Source organism: Prionailurus viverrinus, chromosome B1, assembly GCF_022837055.1.
Source record: "Prionailurus viverrinus isolate Anna chromosome B1, UM_Priviv_1.0, whole genome shotgun sequence".
Lineage (NCBI taxonomy): Eukaryota > Metazoa > Chordata > Mammalia > Carnivora > Felidae > Prionailurus > Prionailurus viverrinus.
The window spans coordinates 47,059,067-47,078,903 of NC_062564.1; the positions used below are offsets into that span (position 1 = coordinate 47,059,067).

The 19,837-nt window shown below is 40.8% G+C and overlaps 1 protein-coding gene across 11 annotated transcripts in view; it reads right to left on the reverse strand.

Annotated features, from left to right (window-relative positions):
• The window catches only part of UNC5D (unc-5 netrin receptor D), a 554,486-nt gene that overhangs the window by 517,545 nt on the left and 17,104 nt on the right, over positions 1-19,837 (reverse strand). Inside the window, exons 2-3 of one of the 11 annotated variants that reach the window (XM_047857023.1) lie at positions 15,628-15,706; positions 14,290-14,363 (exon numbers count right to left, since the gene is read on the reverse strand). The exons of 8 other annotated variants lie outside the window; for them this stretch is intronic. The gene's annotated coding sequence lies outside the window, so the exon portion shown is untranslated. The remainder of the gene's footprint in view (positions 1-14,289; positions 14,364-15,627; positions 15,707-19,837) is intronic. 2 more of the 11 variants (XM_047857026.1, XM_047857024.1) reach the window with 2 other exon arrangements.

Sequence of the window (19,837 nt, forward strand, 5' to 3'; positions counted from 1 at the left end):
TGTTTTGCCACATCGATGTGTCACAATATCGATTTGTATTTGTAAAACTATTTTTTCAATGCACTTTGCCTGAAATTAGCACAAATTTATTGATAACAGATGCTGACATACGTTATCAACTTTTAATCTAAAAATGTTAGATTTCTTCTGCCCGAGGTCTTTGGGAGGAGGGGTGGTAAGAAAAAAAGGTATCAGAGGAACAGTATGAAGAGAAATTTGGTCAAAATACAGAAGGCAGATGAGGGAGAGCAGGGAAACAGAAGTACAGATTTATTTTCTTATTTTGTTATGTTCTAATCAAAAGAAGATTCTTAGAATTGATCAATCTAAACCGCTTTCACAATATATTAAGTCATTTTACCTACTAAAATTTCCTCTGGCTGTGGTGACCTATGATTAAAATACATATTCAATATTTCAGACACAAAGACACAAATTTTGAAATGATAAAACTGTTGCTTAGCCCACCTGTGTTAGAGAATAAATAATGAATTAATGTTGTTAAACTCTGCCACCAAAGGACACCATGGGGTGTATCATAAAGCAGTGAGGTTTGAAGGTTCTCTTCCAGGCTGATTAAACTGCTTGTCATGAAACCACCTGTCATAACCATTTGAGCCAGACACGCACACACCTGTACACACACACGCGCACACACACACACACACACCAAACCCCCAGAGGTGCTGGACCTCATCCAATATTTGCTGGGTAAACAGATTACAGAGTCAAGTCAGCTGGAGAATCATTTTCTCTCCCTTTTGAGGCAGTTTAGTTTCTGAGAACGTGATCGCTGCTGTGCAGGACTGACGCAATGGGTTGGTTCTTAAGACAAATCCTTCCTGGAGATTTGCTAAATCATCTGAAGAAAGCATTCACTCTTGGCTTTTCACCCAGCTAGCCCTTTTGCGTCGTGGTATATTTAAAGCCTCGCATTCACATCACCATCCGGGAAAACCTACATAATATTATGATGACTAAGAAAAGATTTTACTCTTTAAATGCCAGCTGGTAACCAGCAAGCTCTTTTGAACTTTACAGAGACAAGATTTGAGATTCTCAAAGGTTACAATGGGCTCCATTCAAACCCTAATTATGTGCAGTCAGTTAAAGTAGACAAATGAGTCCTCCTTCCTGAGAAAGTTTTTTTTTTTTTTTTTTTTTTTTTAACTCCACAATGAATTAAAAGTTCATAATAGGCTTAAAAATGACACTAGGAAACCTAGGGAAAAAATGAAATGCTTTGGGTGGTTAAGCGCTATATTTCTCCCAGAGTTACAAATAAAATTAATGGGGAGAATCTGAAATTTATATTTAACAAACCTTTCCAGGCTCCGTGGACACTTTTCTGACGCACTCTTACAATGGAAAAGCAACTGGATTTGGGAAACCAATTAACACCATCAGTCACATGGCAAGTTTTTAAATATCTACCAACCTGAAATGGTCAGGATATGAAAGTAAAATTATCAAAATCAAGTTGAGTATGTTTTTGCTGACTTTTAGCTATTCTTTTTGTCTAAATTCCCTGGAGAAAAATAATTCTGAAGTCAACCTTCTGGGGAGCTTTCCAAACATACCAGAGACTCTTTACCCCATTTCCCAGAACTCAGAGACACCCCCACTGAGGGAAGGGGGGGTTACAGTCAGTCCAAAAGAGGCCTGGCCCTCAGCTTCCCATCCTAACAAGATCCAACATGGAGATCCAAAGCACGAAGTTGGGGTAAGGACTTCAGTACTCGTATCATACCTTCTGATTCCATCCCGAAACATCTACGTGTTTCCTCACCACTCCGTGTCTGCATACGTTCACATGACGGAGAGCATCCACGAGATCAGAAGATACACAGTGTGTCACCACACCTTCCTAAGTGTTCCAGTTGGCTCTGGCTGATTAATAGAAGCAGCAGTGTCTTGTTTGACTTTGTGTCTGTAGACTTGCAAGACATGTGTCTGGCAGGAAGGTTAGGAGACATGAGATTCTTTGTCCTTATAATGAATGCCATGTGTTGTGACCAGATTCCATCTTTAGGACAGAAGCATGTGTTCCCCAGCTACTGGGATCACTGGTGGCTGATGGCTTGCAGCTGAGCCCTCCTCTCCCAGCACTGATCCAGAGTCCCTCAAATGTGCCTTTCATGGCACCCCTCAAATTAAGAGAGATGCCTACCCTGCCATTTAGAAGTAGGTCAAACAACTTAACACACATTCATGTCTTAATGACTTAGCGCCCGCTGGGCACTACAATTCTCGAACTTTCAACAACTGGACACTACTACCTTCGTTTGCTGTTCAGCATCGTTTCTCACATGGTACTGGCTTTTTTCCATACTGACTGCTGAAACCAGCTTTGAAAGGACAACTGCAATCCAGCGTGGGAACTGAGAACGCTCTCAAGCTCATAGTTCCTGCAGAGTCCCTGTGAATCCAGTAGAGAGCCGTGGGCACTTAGGGGCAGTTTGAAAACCAGCCCTTGGGGTGATTTGTCACTCATAGGGTCTCATGCACTCAAAGGAGCACCCCCTTCTCCATGGGCAGGCCAGAGCTGGTGACTGTTCGGGGCAGAAATAGGACAAAGGAGTATATTTAAAGTCATAGGCACCTGCATCAGTTTGGGACAATTTTAAGGGGTTATTCCAGTTTCCGAGCTCCCAGGAAGCATCTGAGGCCTCGGTAGCAACCACACTGCCTTTCAGCTTCTCCCCCTGCCAGTCCTGTCCCTCCTCTCTGCCCTGAGCTGACTCCCAGAATGTTCCACAATGAATCTCCTGCATGCTGGTCTGCACCACTCCGTGCACATGTCAGGAAACCGAACCTGTAACAGTCACTTAAGATGAAACATTCACAAATGCAGGAGAATGCTACCCTCTCCAGCTAGACAACTGAAATCTTACTTTAAGTAGTATTTATTTTTCTATATCATTTCTGAGTTTTGTTTGGGGCTGCATAAACACCCAGCAATTTAACCTCCCTTTTTTCCCTCAAATTCCAACAATATGAAAACCAGCACTGCATTAACTCCATTCCACAGCTGCTGGGATCCTTTGGAATTTTATTTCAGTGGTGGGCAGACTGTCCATATGTTACACCTCACTGACGCGACACTGCACATGTAGCTAAAAAGAGCCTCGATCTTGTGTTTTCCATGATAATTTTATCTATAGCAATGACACAAAGGACTTCTAAAAGCTACCCTTAGAGATACAATTTATTTTAAACATACCCACGCAAAGGGAAGCCCCATGAGGAAGAAACTTGTCCGTCTTACCCTAGTGCCTACAGCGATGTGTAGCAAATTATAGGAATTCGATAGCTCTATCTATTGTTGAATACAAGAATCTCTGAAATCCAGTTTTCACACTGTCTTTAAGGATGGTTACTTTTCTGAAATCTAAGTACAGGACAGAATTCATTCATCTCTTTTATAAGATCAGTTGTGATTATTGTGACATGTGTGTATTTTAAAAACAAAGCTCACCCAAACAGATGTGCTCTGCTCTTGGAGAATGGCAGGAGGCCATCCCCAGTAATAGAGTAACATATCCATCATGTACCTTAGAGGCACATTTCAATGTTAAAAGTTAAAGAAATAAATAGTGATTTTTTTTTTATTGCTGTCACAAGTACAGTACCAGAAGTTGGCAAATGCAAGCAATGACTGACTATAAATTTACTGTATGTTATGAGCACTGTTTTAAATGGCCACGAAGCAGGTGTCTGCTACAGACTTGTACAAAGCTAAGAGGTTCATAAAAATATAAATGAACAGTGGAGCTCTGTCTTAGATCTTATAATTTAAGATCTGACAGGACACATGGTTTTACTTTTAATTTGAAGTATATATAAATGGCACCAACCACTACTATAAAGATAATTACAGTCTATCACTTTGTCACAGCAACTAAGTAAGACAGCCTGTTGTATTGTTATGATTATTATTAAAGTTACTCAGAAGAAAAAGGCAAAAGCTGGGTGAATAAGGCTTAAAACTAATTCAATATAACCAGAACCAGAATGAGAAAATTGCTGGTCATAAAGCTGGTCTACTGAGAAAAGGAACAGAAACTGCTTCTCTTTAAAGGATGGCCACTCGTTGAATTAAATCAATCGTTTGAGGGTAGCAGGTGCAGCAGCATCTAGCGCCTAATTGTACAAAGAGCTACAACTGCATGCAGTGTTGTATCTAGAGCTTGAGAAATGCACTGCTTGACCCCATAATGAATTTACCTGGTCATCCTCTAGCATCGAATCAGACAGAAAAACAACAGGAAGAAAATGAGGAGATGTTTTTATGAGGGAAACTAGGCTAGATCCCAAGGCTGTTGGAAAGGCAAGTCCACCTCTCAGTCTGCCTCCGTTTCAGTTCTTAACCCCTATCCTCAATTTTCTTACTCCATCCAGAAGAGAAAACATTCAGAATAAAATGGCTAAAGAGAATCTCTCCTCCCATCCTACCCCAAGCTTTACAATCCTACTCTGTACCAGTAAAGACTTCTCAAACTTTGGTGGTTGGAAGGTGTCATCGACATTGTACTGAACACAGGATTTTATCTAGCATGGTCAGTGAGGGCCAGTACTTCACTCTCACTGGCCTGAGTTTCAATCTCCTCATCTACCTGGGTGACTCAGGCTCCCATAAGCCCTACCATACTGGGTTATTATTCAAATTCAGTGAAATAATCTATTCAAGTGCTGAACACACAGAGCTCGATAAATAAATCAGCATCTGGAAGAGGAGTACCAGTCCCGCAGTGGTAGAGACCATGACAGGATGTGTGACTGGCATCATACCAACCAGTGAGGACTACAAAAATCAAACTGCTGTGGTTCTTCCTCTGTGTAACTATATTCTGTTGGGAAAGATAAATGAGAAAGATAAGCAAATGGATAAATAAATACAGGAATACGTTTACAATACATAAAGTGGAAACAGTGCACATGGGAATCATGAATTTTGCAAAGGTGGTCGGTGGGGGGGGGAGTGGACAGTATGGAGAAGGGGGCATTTGAGGGGTCCCTGGGTGACTCAGTCAGTTAAGCGTCTGATTTCAGCTCAGGTCATGATCTCGCAGTTCGTGAGAAAGCCCCACGTCAGGCTCTTTGCTGACAGCTCAGAACCTGGAACCTGCTTCGGATTCTGTGTCTCCCTCTCTCTCTGCCCCTCCCCTGCTCATGCTCTCTCTCAAAAATGAATAAATTTTTTGAAAATGTTAAGTAAATAAAATAAGATGTATACAGTGATATTTCACTATTATCTACATAGTTTAGCTGTGGGACCTTGCAACAGATATTTCTCCATGCTTCAATTTCCAAAGTAGAGATAATGACAGCATCTTTTTTCATTGGGGTATTATGAGGATTAAATGAGTTCACATAAGCAACATTTTTAGAACAGTGCCCAGAATCTAGTTAAGTTCTAAATACAAGTTAGCTATTATGATGGTAAAATATGTCCCCAAACTTAGCAATGAAGGAATTCATGGCTCTGGTTCTAAATTCTGTTTATCACTAACTGGACAATAGCCATTAGAGTCATGACAGATCCCTGAGGAAAACAAGCAAACCAAAAAGCAGAGTTACATTTCCACATGGCCTCACCAAATAGTTGAATCACCATTCAGTTTTATCTACCTGTCTTTCAGTAATTTTTTGTCAGTTTCATCCAGGGAGTTTTCATTTTTGCTGGTGTCATTCAGTTCTTAAAATGAATCGGAAGATACTAAAATTATATATATATTTTTAAAATGCTTGTTTATTTCTGAAAGAGAGAGAGCACACAAGTGGGGGAGGGTCAGAGAGAGAGAGGGAGACAAAGAATCCCAAACAGGCTCTAGGCTCTGAACTGTCAGCACATTTCCCAACTCATCAGAGGGGCTCAAATCCATGAACTGGGAGATCAACCATGAATACTCAACCAACTGAGCCACCCAAAGTGCCCCACCAAAATTTTCTATTTTTAACAAAAGGTGGAAAGCCACTGAAAGCGTTATCATTTGAAAGACTTTAAAAGTAGGTTTGTAAAATTCTGTTTCTCTGTTTTCTAAATGAATATAGAATTTCTAGGAAACATAAATAGTATTTGGTGACAAAACTATCAATTTATAAATTCATTTCCAAAGCCTCATTTCCAAATGTTCTGTACGTTGTAGAAGTTTATTTTTAAAATCACTTCTGTTTTCACTCCTTTTTAGAATGATGAGAAACATCTAATATTTTTCAAAATAACTGCTGGGAATCTAGTGGTTACTCTCTTGTCACTACAGAAAAGGTCAGCAAACTTGGAACCATCTTGTTCTTAGAAAAGAAAGATAGGATATTCATCTTTAAGTCTGACAAGTCTTCAGATTACTTTGCTCAAGATAACCAAAGAATCTCCACATGGCTCAGAAAACATTCACTGTCATTTCCAAATGCATCACAAAATACTGTCAAGATTCTACAATAATTTAACAAGTATCTATTCTTTCATAAAATAAGGTATATCAATGCAACATGCTGGTCAATGTCTCTCTCTGGTATAAGGTTCTCAACTTTTAAAGAGCTCAGTCTTGAAGGCTAGAGAAATAAACTTCCTATTGGTGGTTTCTCATTAAACTTACCCTGAAAAATTATTTGTATCCCCATCAAAACGGCTGCTCCTCAGTGATTACACTCACATAAATTCTCAACTATAAGCCATAAATCTATCTACTCTGATTCTCCATTAAGGGCTCATCGAAAGAAAAATTCAGTCCTTGTGGCAGATTTGCCCATGTTCCCCTATACTGTGACACTCTTCTCATCTAAAAGTGAGGTCTAGGTCCCCTTCCTTTCAATCCAGGTGGGCTGATAATGGCTTCAATTTATACAGTGTGACAAAAGTGACTTCTGAGGTTAGGTCATAGAATTCTGTCTTCGGTGGGGTTCCTTTGTCTGATTCTCTTGGAACACTCGCTCTCCAAGGGCTCCATCTTGGAATGCTTCCTCTCAGAACCTAGCTGCCTTATTGTGACAAGCTAGGCCACCCAAAGAGGCCATGTGGAGGTGCTTCCAACATACCAGTCACATGAGTGTAGAAATATCCAGATGATTCCAGCCCCAACCATTCTTGTCATAAGTATTCATAGTTGTCCCTGCTGAGGCCCCAGACATCATGAAGAAGAGACAAGCCACCCCCACTGCACCTTGCTCAATTCCTGACCCACAGAATCCAAGAGCATAATAAAATGGTGGTTGTATTATGCCACTAAATTGGGGATGGTTTATTATACAGTGGTCACTGGAACAGATCTTTATAGATTTCACTATCAGAACATAATCTAGGGATGCCTGGGAGGCTCAGTCAGTTAAGTGCCTGACTTCAGCTTGGGTCATGATCTCCTGGTTCATAAGTTTGAGCTCTACATTGGGCTCTGTGCTGTCAATGCAGAGCCTGCTTGGGATCTTCTGTCCCCATCTCTCTGCCCCTCCCCTACTCATGCTCTCAAAAATAAGCAAATGTTAAAAAAAAAAAAAAACAACATAAGTTCTGAGATGTTGAAACTTCTGTACTTTTACCTAACTATGAGACAAACTTCCCATGAGGTACAGTTTCTTCAAACACTTGTTCCTTGAAAGCTTCAGTATTTTTTACTATCTGCTTTCCAACAGTATTTGCCAGCAAAGGAATGCATTTCAATTGAATGTCATAATGTTTGGAGCATATTATGTGGCCATTTTTACCAGAGAAAGGGAAATAAACTTTTCTTCCAGTGGTATACAGCCAAATACCTTTGGCTTACAGAAGCCTCAAATAAGCTTCTAAGCATTCATCATCAAAAATAGTAAAGTTTTATGAAGTACTGGACTGAATGCTGATTTTAAACGTTCTGAGGGGGAAAAAATTGGAGGTCTGTTTTATACTGCTGAAGGCTTGTTTTCTTATGAAAAGTTGGAACACATACTGTCAAAAATATGTAATTAACCTTCATACATCCATCACTCAGCTTCAACAATTATCATCACAAGGCCTATCTTTCCTAATCGAGATCTCTCCACACTTCCAGGGTATTCTGATGCTAATCCCAGACATCATATCATTTCCATAAGCATTTCTATATGCATCTCTAACACAGGGGTCAGCAAACTACAGGTTGCAGGTCAAATCCAGCCAGCTGCCTGCTATTATAAATAAACTTTTATTGGAACACAGCCGCACTCAACCATTCAGTCATGGTCTATGGATGCTTTTGCCGACAGAGTTGAGTAGTTGGGAAAGAATCTATGGCCCCAGCCTAAGTATGGTGAAGCCAAATTTTACTATCTGGCTCTTATTCAGGAAAAGCTTGCCAAACCCTGCTCTAAAAGATAAAGAATTTTTTTTAAATAGTAACATAAACTGCCTTGCTCATTATAATAGTTCCATACTTACATTGGTAATATGGTAATATGATCACGGTAATAGCCTCACACTATGATTGGGTAAGAGTTTTAGTACAAACTAAAAGGTAGAATTTATAATTAACTGCAGTCAAATCAGGGCACTTTAAAAGGATCTGTCAAACCGGATTTGATTGTTACTGTTTTTCCTCACAATATAGAAAACGGGGAGCATGCAGGGAGACCTGAAGAAGTGCATCTCTGCCGTTATCTTCTGGTTTCATCTGTGCTTGCCTCATGAAGGCTTTTTTTTTCTTTTATGTTTTATTTGATATTTGAGAGAGAGAGAGGCAGAGAGCATGCAAGCAGGGGAGGGGCAGAAAGAGGGAGACACAGAATCTGGAGCAGGCTCCAGGCTCCTAGCTGTCGGCACAGAGCCCGACGTGGGGCTCGAACTCACGAGCAGTGAGATCATGACCTGAGCCGAAGTCTGATGCTAAATCAACTGAGCCACCCAGGCACCCTGAGGGCTATTTTCAATGTACAATTTGTTTGCAGAACAGCTAGGACCCATCTTACATAGACCAGTTAAAACCAGAACATCACTCAACAGCCCCCTGCAAGCCCTTTGTGTTGTGTTGACCCTACTTTTCCCAGCCTCTCATGCACTACGGGATGGTTCTGCCTGTAGCCTTAACATGCACATGTGTCAATTTTCATTTTACATATTTTAAAGGCTTTATGTCTTTTATTATTTTCTAGATACAAATTTAGATATTTGATGATGCTGGGTGCAGGCACCATGGATAATCACTAGTATTTTCTGTGTCTTTTTGTATACTTCAAACATTTCACAGAAAAATATTTTGCTCTGCACCCCAAGAGATCCATATTGCAAACCCCACTTTGAAGGTCTGTGCAGGAATTTTATCAGTCTATTCATTTACACTTAAAACATCTGCAGTGCCCAAGCAAATAGATCAATGAATTGATAAGCTACAGCTTGTGCTGTAAATTTAGTCTGTATATTCTGTGGCTGGATATAAATGGGCCCATGTTTCACTCCTCAAAATGTCACTACACCTTATAAATCACATGACCTAGTTTGATTACATTTTTCCCTGAACCAAATAAAAGATGACCCAGGTAAGCTTTATCTCAAACAATACAAAATGGTTTGGTTTTCTTCTGGGAAGTGTATTAAATTGAATACTGGTATTAATTATAGCACAAAAAAAAGTCACATTATTTTCAGATAAATTTGTGGCAATTTTATACCACTGGAGTTGTTTCCAGTAGGAAAGAATAATATTGTTTACTCTCAATTTTCAAATGATAATGTTACAGGCTAGGAAATTTGTTGACAGTCATAAGGCAAGTCAGTGGTTAAATATGGATGGTCCAGGAGGATGGGAAGAACTAAAAACATCAGTCACGTACTTCTCACACCTAAGGCCAGTTCACTTCTTTGGTTTGCATTCTTACATCTACTCTACTATTAGAGAGGCTTAATATTCAAATGCTCTTTTAAAGCCTAAAGTCACAGTGTATAGATACAAAGCCACAGATTTGGAGTTTTGACACCACTAGGTTAAATGAAATCAGTTAAAAAGAAAAATAATAATTTATTAACTATCTATGATGTGCTATACAAATAAACTTAAAAAAAAAACAATCTCTTAAAGTTGCATACAAATTTACAGAAATAGGCACTCTATTAATTGCAACTTAATACAGCAAATGCCTATTTAAATACTGGCTTCAGAGAGGAGAGATTTATTCTGCTCAATGGAATCACTAAAAGAATCTCCAGTGGGTCCCACCTTTGAAATGGGCTTAGATGACAAAGTCGGAGTTCAGCACCCTGATAGAAAGGGCTGGCAAATCTGTGTCCTGGAATATGCATAACTGCAGAGCTGTGAAAAGTTCATGGCATGTTTTTGTGATTGAAGTGTAAAGAACACAGTGGATCGTGCTGCTGGATGAAACTGGAAGAGGACACTAGGCCAAATTACATTATCAAGGAATGTGTACTTCAGCTTAAAGGCAACAGAGAACTGCAGTCAACTTGGGGAGAATAATAAAAATGAGGCTTTTAGAAACAGATTTCTGGGGCACCCAGGTGACTCAGTCAGTTAAGTGTCCAACTCTTGATTTCAGTTCAGGTCATGATGTCACAGTTCATGGGTTCAAGCCCCACATCAGGCTCTGTGCTGACAGTGCAGAGCCTGCTTGGGGTTCTCTCTCTCCCTCTCTCTCTGTCCCTCCCCTACTCAAGCTGTCTCTCTCTCTCACACACAAAATAAACTCAAAAATACTTTTAAAAATTTGAGAAAGAGATTTCTGGTAGAAAGATTAACTGGACTATGGGATGCAGGAAGGTAGCCCAATCTTGCTCTCGCACCTAGTATTACGAGGTTCTACCTTGAATTTATGAAGCGATTGTTTTTCCTAGGTCTATAAATCACTTTGGCAAACAACACAGTTATTTTAAGCATTTTGCTGAGAAATGAAATTTCCAGATCAAGAAACCTTATACTGTGAGGGGAGCCCCGTAGTGTGGAGCTGGGAAGCAAGCCACGGTGATTCCCAATCCCAGGAAGTAACTGATTGTGGCTTTCCAATGAAGCCCTTCTTAATTCTTTCAATACAATCTTGGCTCCTCTGATTTGGGTAAAATTCTATTTCCTACCCAAGACAATGCTTTAAATTTAACTATGCTTGAAAGGGCACTTTTTTTTTCCTTTTTATGCTGGTATCCCTATGTTCAATAGTTAAGTAAGCTTTTAAATCATTTCAAATTGGACCTAATATAAAAGGCCAAATATTTAAGAAGCCAGGGCTGTCTACTGGGCAAATATTTACACAATCTTTAAAACATTCAATATTTATTCACCCAGCCTTAATTGTCGTTTCTAAGACATCAGTCGATGTAAATACATGCTAACTGGAAATAGGGGGCTAGAAATGGACTCCAGAAGAGAAACAGCTCTTATCCTGGTAACTCTTCTGGTTTTATTTCCCTGGAGTTCAATATATTACAACTTAAGTATTTTTTAATTTAAAAAGTTCCATTATAACCTCTTCATAGTTGCACCAACCCAGACCCTCCTTCCCCCAACCAGGACTGTTAAAATTTACTGTGCAGGTGCATCAGTTTAACATGGTGCCACTGCCAACAATGATCCCCTTACATCACGAAGGAAATCTGGAGCGTTTTCAACATTGTACCTTGGAGATATTATTTGCACAGGTCAATAAAAAGAGATCAAGAAACCCAGGTAGCTATAATGAGCCCATTTTTATTTTTGCTAGCACTGGTTTTATTTAGTAGCATCAGACATATTCTTATAGAGATATATTTGGCTTCCAACACTGGGGGGGGGGCGGGGAAGTAGCTGAAGAGCTTAATTAAAAACATTCTCCTTCCCATACCTACCAGCAAAATCAAATTTCTTAACACTCCCTATTATATAGCACTAGAAAACAATAACACAGAGCACTTAGGATTGTTCCCATCAGAGTTAAGAAAATATGTCTGAAAAACATTTTCCCCCTGTAATAAGAGCAACAATCCATATTTTGCACCAGTAATGAGCCTACGCTAAACACACACACACACACACACACACACACACACACACACACACACACACACGGGGGCGCACACGCGAGTCACTGTTAAGCCAGGTTCTATTTCCCTTAAAAGGAAGGGTACAGAGATGAGCAGAGAGAGCCCTCCACTGAGGAATAGCTCTGACTGGCTATAGCATAATAAACTGCTGTTTACCTTTTGGATTCTATTTATGCCACATGCACATTGTTCATCATTATTAAATGATCCTTTTTTATCTTTCCATGACAGTTACATATTTTAACAGGTGACAGTTTGCCTTTATAAGCAGCAAAACACTGGTTTATTAGTATGCTTGTGTGGCATAAAATAGAGTTCATTTTTTACTGAAATAACTGGAGGAAAGAAACATCAATTGTGCAGGGTTCTGAATAGCTCAATGGGTATAGAAGGTACTGGCAATAAATTAAGATAGGTTTGCTTTATTTATGAGTCTTAGGTATTCCTTCACAGTTGCTACTCTGCATGAATTTTAAGCGGCCCTTTGATGGGCAAGTCCATCTGAAGCAGGATCATAAACTCTTACAGGGTTTCACAATTAATTGCTTCTCTGTAGTAAACTCAAGGAAGAGTATAATTCTACTACTCAGAACATTCTCCCTGTCCCCTGACTACGCTGAGAGAGAGAGAGAGAGAGAGAGAGAGACATTATGATACTAGTGAGTCACTGAAATAGCAAAGTATGTTCCTCATCAGCTTTAGATGTTAGCAAACCCCAACCCAACTCATTCTGGAAACAGCCAGGGATGTCCTGGGTGTATTCTTAGAATGAGGATCTGGGGCAGTCCCTTAGCCTGCTGACTTGTAGGGAATAAGCTTAGGAACTCCCTGAGCTTGCAGCAGTGGGTTAACAAGGCATAAAGAATTAGAAAGCCATAGGATGAACACAGCCAAGTTTGGGTAAACAAGATTAGGTAAAACAGATTAGGTAAACAGGGCAAAGGCCCCCAGTATAGGACAAAGGTATAGGATTAGGAAATCTCAAGATGAAAACATCCAAGAGGAGGTAAACAAGGTTAGGTATTCAGGGCAGAAATGCCCCCCAACTTAGTACAATAGCAGAAAGCTGCTTTGACAGGAAGGAAGGACCAAATTAGGTAAACAGGAAAACAGGACTTTAGACCACAGCAGGGAGAAGTTGCCTAGAGTGGAGCTAATTAGCAAAATAAAGGTGCTTTGTTGACCCTCAGGAAGCATGCTCTTTCCTGTCCCCTAGACCAGTTCAGGTAAACAGAGGTGGCGCCCCACTTGCTGTAAACAATCTTCCCCCCAAGCACCAGAATTGTGTTTTGTCTTGACCCAAACCCCTAACACCACATGTCTACAAAACCCCCTTTTCCCATGCCCCATGAGTTTGATGTTAACGGTTTCACTGTCTTTTTGCACACCCATCACCCTTATAAGCCTTCTGATACTAATAAAAACAGAGCAAGGACCGTTACTCAGGGGCTCCTGTCTCCTACCAGACATTGCCCTCTCTCATATTTTAATCCTGGGTCCCACTCTCTTGCTGGACTAGAGAGAACTCCAGACCCAGAGCCTATGACACTGACTGATGCTGTGGACCCCTGGGTACGCCAAGGAAGACACCATTCCTAGCAAATAGCATGTAAGAATCTCAAGGGCCACAAACTTCATATGCCACTGTTTGCATTTATATTTAATAATAAACATAAATAAGTAAAATCCTGCCTGCAAATAATACTTTGTTGTACGTGCTTTGGGGAGAAGGCAAACAGCCCATCAAGCACAGAATGCCAACATTCAGCACTGCCAACGAAGCCAAGTTACTAGATCATTTCTATAGCTGCACGTAGAAAGCACCTCATTGGGTAAAATATGGCCCTTTCAAATGATGGACGCACCAGAGGTGTCTCCCGAGCACAGGTGTGGTGCAGGGCGAAGATAATGGGCCTGGCTGGTAGCTTAGTTATTTGTTTCTCACCTGACAGGTGAACTGTTCTGTCTGCATTTTCGAGGAGACATAACTACACCTGTCACTCCGAAGGCAAAGGGCACTCAGGAATACCACTGCCAAATTCCTGATGGTTAGGATTTCATTCTCAGGGGTCAGGCGTTTGGCAAATCGATGCCGAGGAGAGAAGCGGTGTTTTTTTCGTTTGTTTTTTTTTTTTTTTAATTAAAATCTTGAGGGACAACCATTTATTTTATCTTAGCAAGGGTTTGGCAAGAACAGGGATAAGGGCTGTTTCTTCTCCAATAAGTTTAAAAGGGAAAAAGAAAAGAAAACCCCAGCCACAGAGAAAGTGGTCGTTAACTCTTCCAATATGCATTCCTCTCTCCTCCCTCTTCCTTACCTCCTCTACCTTTTCACCAGCATCCACACACCCGGGCCCGGAGGATATGTCTTATACATGTTTTCATTATAGCACTTTTTAAAAAAAAAAAAAAAAAAAAAAAAAAAGATCAGTCAGCTTTTTGCACCCTTCTCTTGCGCTAAAGTTGCTTCTGCCCTTTGAAAATATGAAAGCCCTTGAGTGATTTTATATTTTCAAAGGGTAAAAGTGCTAAAGAGCACTTCTCGATTTCAGAGACGAGGAAAAAAGTAAATCAGTCTGCCTAAAGTGTTCACTTGGAAAAGGCAAAAACGAACCACCGATGTGATGAGAAGTAGCTATGGAGCCTGGAGTTATATAGAAACAGCACTCAGGAGTCCAGGGCTGGAAAACAAAGCACCAGCCATTGCCTCGGCTCACGCCTTTGTGGTGTCCGTTTCTAAAGGAAGCAACGCTTCCCTAACTACTATCGCGATGATGAACACCTGGCCAGTATTAACTCCCACCCTGGATGATCTTCAATGTGGGTAAAACCTGTGCCCAGTCCCTACACCCTCTCACCCTTACCCCCAGCCAGCTGCCATCAACCACCTGCTCTCCTTACTCGGAAGGTTCGTCCCTGGTGTGCGGGTTGTCTTTCTGAAGTCCAGTCTTTCCTTAATACATGGCTTCTTCTCTCCACCTTCCCCATCCCACTATTAGTCATGACTCTAGGGGCACCTGAGTGGCTCAGTCAGTTCAGCACCCGACTCTTGCTTTCGGCTCAGGTCATGATCTCACAGTTCACGGGATGGACCCCTGCGTCGGGTTCCATGCTGACATTGCAGAGCCTGCTTGGGATAATCTCTCTCCCTGCCCCTCCCCTGCTCTCTCCTCCTCTCTCTCTCTCTCTAAAATAAATTAAAAAAAAGAAAGAAAGAAATTACTGGGGAGCCCAGGTGGCTCAGTCAGTTAAGCATCTGACTTGATTTCAGGCCAAGTCATGATGTTACAGTTCATGAGTTCAAGCTCCACACTGGGCTCCACAATGACAGTGTAGAGCTTGCTTGGGATTCTCTCTCCCTCTCTGCCCCTCCCACGCACGTACTCCTGCGCTCGCTTGCTCTACCTCTCTCTCAAAATAAGTAAACTTAAAAATATTTTTTAAGAAAAGGGGGCACCCAGGTGGTTCAGTCAGTTAAGTGTCCATGATCTCGTTCATGAGTTCAAGCCCCACGTCAGGCTCTGTGCTGACAGCTCAGAACCTGGAGCCGGCTTCCGATTCTGTGTCTCCCTCTCTCTCTGCCCCTCCCCCACTCACCATCTGTCTCTCTCTCAAAAATAAACATAAAAAAAATTTAATATTAAAAAAATACTTACAGAGCTGGACTTCAGAACTTAACACCTCAGAACAAACCAACAGTTACCTCTCCCAAGGACATTTGTGTTTTTCCTTTCTCTGTGAAATAAAGGTTTTGTCTTTTGTTAAGGCAAATCTCAGGCCTAGCCAGCAAGGGGAAAAAGTATTTCTTAGGGTAAGGAGTTTTGCTCTTATTTGTGCAGCGTTGACTGTCCTATCCCCCAAACATTCCTATCCAAAATTTATCACTAAGTTTGGGGATCATTTCCTCTGGGTAAACTCCCACTTCCAAGATTTGGACGGCTGAGGGAGGGGAGAGGAGGTTGCTCTCTGTGGGGCCAGAGCACCCTGTGATAGCTCTTTCCCTGCATTTCCCACAATGCCTTGTAAGGTTTATTCTGGCATGTCCCTCAGTAGACTGTAAGATCCCTGATGGTGGTTGCAGCTTGTATTTCTAGAACCTAGTTTCTAACACAGTGACTCCAACACAGTAGAATGAAATATAACGTCATATCAGAATGATTTTAAGTAGTTTGCATGTATTGATTAATCCTCAAAATATCTCCTTGCAGTAGGTACTATTACTTACCCCCATTTTACAGGTAAGGAGACAAACACAGAGATGTTAAGCAACTTTCCTATGGCCACATAATTAGTGCGAAAAACTGAATTCTAACTCAAATAGTCTGAGGTTATAGGAACTATTCTCCACTGCCTTTCAAAAATATATACATAATCAATATACTCAAATGTTTTTTGGAAGAAAAAAATTCAGATCACTTACAAGATGTTAAAGTAACTTGTTTAGGATCATACATCTTCCAATTTTATTTCCTTCTCTGCAATCTCTATTTCTTCCTTTTGAGGCTAAGTTAAAAAAAAGGCCCTATAATCTGGCTAGCCCCATGCATGGATGTGTTAAATTCTGTTAATTCTCCTACCTAAATACCCATTAATGGGACTCATTCTCTTGGTGAGTCTCAGGCAATAAAAGCCCAGTTAGAAATGCAGGTAACTTATTTTTACCTGAGGTGATTATTTGGCCTATAATAAATATTACCAACTATTATCAGTTCCTACATCAACTCATGCATAATCTTTGCCCAAAGCAAGGTCAGTCATACATAACACCGACTCCATGGCAGAAGGCTTACTGTTGCAATTTTTCCCTGATGTACAGGAAGCATAAGTTAGTCCCCGAAACAGCAAAGACCATACAAGTTAGGGCCTGGTCACCAGCCAGCACAAGATGAGTGAGGGGGACTCACTGGCTCACCAGAGCCCCAGAGAGCCAGACTTCATCATTTCTGAGCTTGCTTCCTCCACTGTTTTACCACAGGGGAAAACAGAGCTGGTGTTCGAGGGCATTTACACATTAGGAAACATTGTAATCGATCAACTGCTGATACCAGAGACAACAGCCAAGGACAGAACCAAAGGATAGATTCTCCTTTGGTTCCCACGTTGGCTTAGGGAACCTCAAGCAAACCTGGTAACTAAGAGGTGGCCGGGAAAGCCACTCTGGGGCACTTACTATAGCTGGGTCTAAAGGGAGTATTCTACCCAAAGAATCCTGGACACTCATGTGAATCTCCATTATAAAGTTGGAAGGCACCTTGGTATGACACAGAAAAGAATATATGAAATGGAGGTAAACTGACCTGTGCTTCAAATCCTCCCCTTCCACTACTACAGCTATGGCCTTGGGACAGAATATCCAAGTTTTAATTTCCTTATGTATAAGACAGATAATAATGCCTATCTTATACAGTTAGTGTAGGAAGTAAAGCATATGTATGTCAAGCATCTACCATGACGAATGGCACATAGCAGACTTTCACATGGTCACATACAATTAGCAAGCCATAGCTCAGCACACAAATATTCATTGTAGCTGATAACTATCCATCCATTCATCTACTCGTTAATTCCTTGAAATACTAAAATGTGCCCAAGAAGTATGCAATGATTCAGGAAACAACACGCCTGTCATCAAGGTGTTTTATAAAGAAACATAAACAGGCATTCAACTCACTACACAGATGACTTCCAGCATGAAACTGATGCCATTACAGAGATGCACACATGGGGTAAACACTTTTGTAGATTAGGAATTGTAGAAGCTTTCATTCTGGAGGTGAGGACTTTAGCTGAGAGAGGTGCTGGTGGTGGTGAAGGAACAGATGAATTGAGAACATGTTAAGTCACAGATTGCCAACAAATATGGTCTTCAGATTTTTATTTTCTGCATCTTAATTACTTCAGATGCATTTCATTAATAAATCAGTTTAAGAAGAAGGTGGGAAGGAGACTTGGCAAAGACTAACTGCTCTAATCTTAATTAATTTTGCCTATGAAAATTCCCTGTAATTGTTTGCTTCCATCCAAGAAAAGAAAAAAAAAATACAGAATAGGAGTGTATGTAATGATGATTGCTCTTGGCTAACTAGAGACAGACTTCACCACAGCTGAGACGGCCTGCACCCACATATGAAAAGTAAATATTCTAAGTAAGTGTATCCCTACTTATCTAAGCCTACAATAGTTAGAATAGCTCATTCTAGCCAAGGTCTGATTCATTCTGATGCTGAGATGAAATCCGTACATGGTAACATACCAGGTATAGAAAATCCCCTCTTCAGGGGCACCTGGGTGGCTCAGTCGGTTAAGCGTCACAACTCTTGGTTTCGGCTCAGGTCATAATCTTGCCACATTCCTGGGTTCAAGCCCCGCGTTGGGCTCTGTACTGACAGTGAAGAGCCTGCTTGGGATTCTCTGTCTCCCCCTCTCTCTGCCCCTCTCCCACTCACTCTGTCTCTCAAAAATAAAAATAAAAATAAATTAAAGAAAGAAGCGCCTTCCTTCAAAGTTGTCTTGGGAGTATTCAAAAAAAAAAAAAAAGAACCAAAACTAGCATTCTGAATTTCAAAATGGTAACCAAATCACACACCATCCTCCTACTGAGAGATTAAAAAAAAAAAAAAAAAAAAAAGACTGGGTGTCTTTTATCTAGTCAGCTCAATGAACTCAAAGAGCTACTACAGAAGTTCTCTGAAGAGCTCACAGCCAGCGGTCATGGGGCACTACAGCCACAACGGGTGCGACCACTAGCCCCGTGCAGTTGTTGAAAAATAACAAATATGTGCTATTTTCACACTTGTCCAAAGCACTGAAGAGATGTCACGGGGATATACTCAGAATCTGCTACCAAGAAGGTAACACTCTGAAAAGATAGAAGAACTCAAGTTTTTGGTTCATACCCAGATAATTTGTTGTTCCTCTCTCAAAATGGTAGAGACAAAGAAGAACCAATGGGGATGTACAGGCTAACAGAGGCACCATGAGGAATATGGCTTCTACCTGGAGAATTCCTCTGAGTGGTTGGGTATCTCCTGGGATTTTCTATTCTCTATTTTCTATTCTCTCATACCTTCCTGTCTTTTCAAATTTCTTAGAATAAACACATATCATTTTCCAAATGAAGGGAAAAAAAGTACTTTCATCTAAAAGAACTACTTAGAGGAAATACAATTAAACTTCCCTGCACTTAGTCGCATGAACTTAACCATTTAGCCTATTCATGACTTTCGGGATGGAAACAAGAATGCCAGCTCCTAAAACTCCCACTGCCAGGCCTGCTGGCTCACTGACTGGGCTTCCCGATGTTCTCCCATCTGGAAGCTCCCAGCAGTAAACAGTTGAGTGAAGGGGGCACTGAGAGTTCACCTCAATGACTTGCATCAAAGAGCAAGTCGGGATGCTTCCTCCAGAACTGTAACCATCACAGGGCCTTGGGCCAAAGGGTTATTATGTATAGCTGGTACCCTCTTATCTCCAGTCCTTTTCCTATCATTTCCCGTTTTTGAACCCTCAACTCAAATACCCAGGATCCTTAAGTTCTCTTCTGATAAAACAAATTCCCAACTATCCAGACTCATTCAATCAGAAAACCAGCATGCTTTTAACCTAGCAAAACTTCCCTAACATGGGACCACTAAACACTTGTTCCAAGTTCTTTGGCTAATTTAGGCTACCAAGATAACAGCGAATATTGTGGAAGTGTGTTATCATTCCCATAGGTTTTTTATTTTATTAGATGGGGTAGCACAATGATTTCACCAAAACACATTATATACCTAAATAGTGGTTTTGCTGTTAAAACACCTTAAAACCCAACTTATACCAAACATGGCCCTGTGCCAGGTGTTGAGAAGGTACACTGAAACAAAA